General features: G+C 39.9%; 1 pseudogene; it reads left to right on the top strand.

Moving 5' to 3' along the window:
- The first annotated feature begins 6,198 nt into the window (after window positions 1-6,198).
- Window positions 6,199-6,779, top strand: LOC113028831 (tyrosine-protein phosphatase non-receptor type 18-like; annotated as a pseudogene).

The following is a 6,779-nucleotide window of genomic DNA, read 5'->3' as shown; positions in this document are numbered from 1 at the left end:
AGCGCAGCCAGAAGTGTCCTGCAGACTGGTTGTACCACACACTTTGGGCTCTCCATGTATACAGGTGATCCAAAGCCAGGAGAAGCATGCTGAGCCGCTGAGCTGTTGGCTGGTGTTTTCAGCAATGCCTTCTGCCTTGTGGTTGCACTTAGTTAAGGCTGTATAACCTGCACTGACCAGCACACTCAAAGACTTTCCTCTTGGAAGAACTGCTGTCATGCCTGTTGTTGTGTTGTCCTTTCTGACTTAAGCTTGCTTATTGTTGTTTCACCTGGTTCTTGTTGTCATAAGTGTCTGAATTTCAGTGATATAAACTGTCATTTATGGTCTCTGCTCTGTACATTTCTTCTAATGTTCTTGCACAGATGCCTCTTAACATCAAACCCCCCTTTGGAGAGGAGGTGAGACAATCTGTTAAGCGCAGGAGGTTTACAGTATATACACTACGGAGACTAATGATTAATTTGAAAGAGGTGTGGAGGATGACACAGATGAGCCTGAACTAGAGTGGTGTAGTGCTTGACACTGTCACCTTGCAGTAACAAAGTCCTGGGTTTGATTCCTGACTAGACATGTTGTCGGTTTTACTTCCAGACAAGGAAGTAAAACTGACAAGATGCCAACAATAATAAAGTAAAATAGGAAATGACTCGACAGGAACCCAGCATGTTCGTGCACTGGAGGCCACAGATACACAGATGGTGTCTTTTGCAATAATTAAACCTTGTTATACCCTCATAACAGGCATTGATTGTAGTTATGCACCTAATCACCTTTCAATGTGCAGCTAAAGTGTTTTATGTAGGGGCTCAAGTATTGTAACCTGAATATTTTACAAAACCCTTTAGTCTCTAAGGCAAATTAAGCAGTAAGTGAAACCCAGAGTAAAAAGTAATTGAAACAAAACAAATTGTTAACAATTGTTAAACAAAACAAACTGGAGATCCTTAAAGAATTAATCAATGAGGGGGAAAGATGTAAGTAAGCTTCTAATTTACTCCAGTGCCCCGATAAACCTTCATCACTGACCTTGTTGACTTTATTGCACTATATTTGGTTACCTAGGAGGTGCACACCTTGTTAGCCCTCATACTCGCAAATGAAGATTATTGTAATGACACAGGCTGATCACTGATTTTTGTGAACCTCTTTCAAATCAAGGCCTGATTTAGACTTTAGAATCTTTGTAGAGCCAGTGACGTAACCCATGTAAGTGGCCAACGTTGTTGCCCACATTTATGCTTGTTCTGGTGTTTCAGAGAGGTTAAATTGAAGATGCAACACAGAAATGTGCAATGCTACCACTGTTGGATGTGGTTGGTACAACCCCTCAGGCAAGGGGTAGCTTAGTCACTCTCTGATCACATGTCACTTTCAAAACATTCCTTGTTTTTCACCATGTGAATGCATATATTAGAGCTGCATTTGTGCTGAAGTAGTCAAACTGGGAAAAAAAAGGTTACCTCATGTCATCGCATAGAGGAGATGATCTTAGTCTTGAGAATCACTTTCAGTGAAAAGAATGAACTTACAATACATAACTTAGACACTTGTTGAACTATTCATGCTCTCTTTTATAAACAGCAGGAGGTCAGATTGTGGGTGTTGCTGCTTTGAATCACAGGACCAGCGGGCTGACGGGCAACAGCCTTCTTAATGAATGCTGGTGACTTATGTATGTATGCCCAGTGAGATATGAGGAGTCGAGATGCCTCGGCCCGTTTTCCAAAGGCTTACGAGTACACTTTCATGTTCAAACTACAAAGCCGCTGAGTTTCTGCTGGTAAGGTCTTTGTCTCCGAGCAACTGTCAAGCTCACTGAGGGGAGCCAACCATGTACAGGAGAAAAAAATTAAGTCACTTGTGCCAAATTAACTAAGCTACAGATGAATTAAACATGAATATCTCTCTTTAGTTAGAAATCCACAGAGGAGCACACTTACTACTGTGATTGTGATGCTTTGATAATGCCAAAAGAATAGTTTCAATCACTGAGGGAAATCCATCTCATTATCACATCAGATTTTTTTTCTTTTTTGTTCTGCGTTATTTAATTGAACGTAATATACACACTGAAATATGTCAAATGAAGCTAAACAGAAAAAAAAAAACTCTAGGCTAGTGTGTCATGTGCACCTGAAAAGGAAGCATATTGCTAATTAATCCCCATCAGACATCAGAGTCTTACTCTGGCATCCATCCTCTCACATTTCCCAGGAACTCTGTTGAGACTCCGGGCTGTCCTGCTCTAAAAACAGAAAGAGCCCCAGGGCTCCCTCACTCACGTTTTGAGCCATTTATGCACACTCGCTGTAGGTTTGCATGCTCTTAGACAAAAAAGGTAAATTTTTATCCCTATAGGTACAATGCACACAAATGTACCCCACCAAGGATTCATACTGGAAATCAAATAACTATGTATACCTTTTAGGGGACCAAATAGATATAGATAGATGTTCTTCAACAAAAAAGGTTCAAATCGATGCTGTTTTATTCCTAAATTTTAAGTTGTGATATTAGGAGGCATCTATGTTTGCAAAAAGAAATTAGGAGAAATGGTATTTCAGAGCATTACAGGCATCGCAGAGGCCTAGGTTTGAATCCACACCGAGCTAACACAGCCGTGTTATGATAAAGGCTGACCCACCAGTTCATATCCAAGCATATGAATGAATAAGGAATCACCAAGCACTCAGATAAAAAGCAAACGTCTTCATTAGCCACTCAAAACATCTCAGCTGCTCTAAACAGTTAAGTCACGAGGCTCCATTTCTCATCGTAATCTAATCTTCTGTGAAGCTTAAACACGGTAAACATTGATCAGGCCAGAGTGTTTAGGACAGCAAACATAGAAGCCTTTTATCATTTAGAGAGAAGCTACAAGTCTCTTCAACACGATGGCCTTTAATCTCTGTCATAAGCAATCAGAACCCTGCTAGTCTGACCGTGAAATCAAACTAAAATGCAAGTAAATCATCAATTTACTTGCATTTTATGAAGCTCCAGGTCAAACTGTAGAGACTGTGATGCTTGTTCGCCATACAAGCAGCTTTTAAAAAATTGATTTTATCTGCTTTTGTAATTCAATTTTCCATTTTTACCTCCAATTATCCTGCTTGGTCACATTTAGGTTGTTTGGCTCGTGAAGCACATTTAGTAGATTGATTTGTCAATTTTAGATAAAATCATCTTGAATAACAGTGAGCTCTTAATTTGAAATAAAGATATGAAGAGCAGAGGGTCAAAATGGTCAAAACTTTAATCAGCGTTTATGAGAGCTGGCAGAGCTCTTGTATGGAGAGCCTGTTCTCTTCCTATTAACGCCATTGTATGGACATTAGTTGTAAAGCACCCAAAAGGCACTTGTATGACAGAAGCTAGACAGCTAAAATAATCATTTACACCTGATTTTACAAAGAAAAGCCCAACTTTGGATATAGTTTTTGCAAACATAGTATTGATCACAAGTCAGAATAGAAATGTATGAATGCTAATTTTCTTTTTTTCCTGCATGGTGATTGATCTGTTAAGGTTTTACAACAGGACATACTCCCTTGAGGGCAGCCATTTCCAAACAGTAAGTATGACAGATGATGGGAATGAAATTAAACTAAAGCACAAACTCCCATCTGCATAAGAAATAGTAGGTTGCAGAAGTTGAAAATTCTGCTGGTTTGATGTGTGAAATGAAAATGGTGAATGTTCTAAAGTGACTCAAAGTGCTGTGATACCCCTAACACTTATGAAAGGTGTTTTACTAAAGGAACTATATCTTTTGTCTCTACCCATCATAAAAATATACAATTATGATATAAAATGATATAAAATAATGAAAACTGCAAGAAGAAACAATATTACCCCAGGATCTTTATTGTTTAGAGCTGCAGCTATGCAGGGCGACTGTGACTCAGGGGGTTGGGAAGCGCATCTGTAACCGAAAGGTTGCCGGTTCGATCCCTGGGCTCTCTGTCCTGGTCGTTGTGTCCTTGGGCAAGACACTTTACCCTACTGGTGTTGGACAACTGTAGCTTGCCTCCACCAGTGTGAGAGTGAGTGAATAGTGGCATTGTAAAGTGCTTTGGGTGCCTTGAAAAGCAGTGCTATATAAATCCAATCCATTATTATTATAATACCCCATTCATTCTGGAGTTAGAGTATATGTAGATATAGATAAGCTAAATGACCCTGCATGTGCTCTGGCTATAGTGGTGGTTTTTACTTGACATCTTTATTGTTGCACACGACATAAAACTGACAATTTCTGCTGCAACAGCTAGATCATTAAGAAAAGGGCATGAAAAAGAAACTTGAATACCACAACTAAAGTGCATTTAATTGTCAAGATAGATTATGTATTATTGTACAATCATGGTCTTTTAGCTTGCTACCATTTCATTTATTTTTTTTGATCCAACCATAGAACGTCTAATTATGATGTAAATTCTTCCCATGTAACTTTTAAATATACTATAAAATTTTAAACTTTGAATCGTAGCCTGGGTTCAGATCTACTCTGTGGAGTTTGCGTGTTCTCCCCTGTGTTTTCTCCGAGTTCTCTATCTTCCTTCCACAGTCTAAAGAAAAACATGTTAGATTGACTGGTGGCTGTAAATTGGTTGTAGTTGTGAATGTGAGCATGAATAGTTGTCTGTCTTTCTGTGTTGGCCCTGTATCAGAGTGTTGACCTTTCAATGGTGTACCCAACCTCTCCTTCCATGATGCTGTGATAGGCTTCAAACTTCCGCAACCCAGAAAGGGGATAAGTGGAAGAAAATGGATGAATGTTTTTGTTTGCTTTAAAGGTATTTCCCTTGGCTCTCTTTCTTTGGCTCTGATATCCACACCATGAAGCTTGAAGCTTTTATATCATCTTATCCAGGTAACTTCAGGGTTAATCAAGGGCTTTCTGTACTACAAAGGTGGTTCACTTCTTACCAGGTTATATCGCCATGATAACCTTATGCAGTGAAGCTATACAGCTTCACGGCAGGTTATGTTCCTGATTAGAAATCAACAGGTACAAAATTACTACCCGAAAATAGCATAATTATCGTGCAAGATCCCTCAGACCTCTAGGTACAAATTAATGAAATGATTGGTTATAACCCAGCAGATTCTCCTGTGTCTTAATGCTAAAGTTGTGATATTGATAAGTCTATAAAGGTACAGAGTTGCCATTTGTGCTGGCTTTCTTTCCCCGCTACAAATACACTAAATACACTTAGTAGCTCTTTTTCACTCTTACCAACTAGCAGCAGCCCTAATGCCATAAATGTAATTAGACTTTTATTTTGAAAACGTGGTGATTTGATTGAACAATAATTACATGAATGCATAGAACTGCTCTATTAAATCTAAACATCAAATCTAAGATGATAATTGTAAAAAAAAAAAATTTCTGAGCCACTCTAATAAGCCCTTTCAATCTAAAAATGAGGTCACATTCTTACTTTTAAAGGAGGAAATAAACTTGGCAGAAATTAAGTTTGCTTGGTTATCCACATTTCCACAGAAGGCCGAGAAGACGCCCGACCTGTCATATACAATTTCTGACATGTTTTACTTTATAAATATATCAGAATGGGATCAGTAAACTAAAACTAAGACACGATGCTGCAGCCGGTGGATGTGAAGGTTAGGTTCTCACCCTGGTGACAAAGACCTCAGCTCATCGTCTTGAACGACAGCTGCAGCCCCATTGAGACGGATAGATGTGCAACCTTTAGAAGAACATGGTGCAGAATGATGAATGAGAGCACAGGGAAGACTGAGTGAGTTACAGTTATCACTGCTGTCACTTCAATCTGGGGAGGAAGCCAGCTGCCATTAGTGTGTGATTTCCAGTCCCGACCACGGGAGCGCTGAGCTGAGCAGTTATTTAGCCCCAAGGCAACAAGGCCACTTAAGAGGATTGGGATTATTTTCTTTAAAGTTACAAAAGCCACTCTGCCAGTTAATGCCACAATTTCTGATTTTACATGAAGCAAAATAATGACAATAGCCTCCTTGTGAGAAAAATGATTTTTTTAGTACTTTAAGTATCGTCAGTTAACAACTGTGAAACTCATTTGCAGGTGCCAGAAAATATCTGCAGATAACTAATTTTCCTTTTCTCCTCATTTAGTGTTTTTGCAAAGATTTTTTTGTAGAAAGTGGAAGAAGATCTCTTGAATCAATCTTGAGAGATGTCTCTGACTCTTGGAAAACATATTAAAAAACAGGTACAAGGACATCCGTCCACAGTCTCAGGTGGAGCTGCCTCTGCTGATCACAGACTCTGATTCTGATTACATCAATGCCAGCCTCATCAAGGGGGCGACAGAAGACCGCAAGTACATCATCTGTCAGCGGCCCAACAGCTCCACGGTGACTGATTTATGGAGGATGATCTGACTGTACAATGCCAAGGTGATAGCCGTGGCCTGCAGAGAGTTAGAGCAAAAATGAAGAGTGTGCCTCGGTCGCAGCTCATCCCAGACACATCCCAATGACAATATGGTGGCGAAAACACTGACTGTTACAAACAAGCAGGCCAGCAGATTGCAACATCCCCTATAAGACTGCTGGAGTCCTGGATCTGCTGAACAGAGCCAGAAACAACTGACTACATCCATGAATTTCTGCTTACCAAGCAGATCATGTTGGAGTTCAGCATGATGAACATCGTCCCGGAGTTTAGGAGGTAGAGCTGAAGAAACCAGAGAAGTCAAAACAGCTGCTTCACAGCACACTGTGCTCAACGAGCCCAAACACATGCTAGGTCCCACCTCTTCAGATGG

The sequence above is a fragment of the Astatotilapia calliptera genome, chromosome 2 (genome assembly GCF_964374335.1).
Source record: "Astatotilapia calliptera chromosome 2, fAstCal68.1, whole genome shotgun sequence".
NCBI lineage: Eukaryota > Metazoa > Chordata > Actinopteri > Cichliformes > Cichlidae > Astatotilapia > Astatotilapia calliptera.
This window is presented reverse-complemented; position numbering and strand designations above follow the sequence as displayed.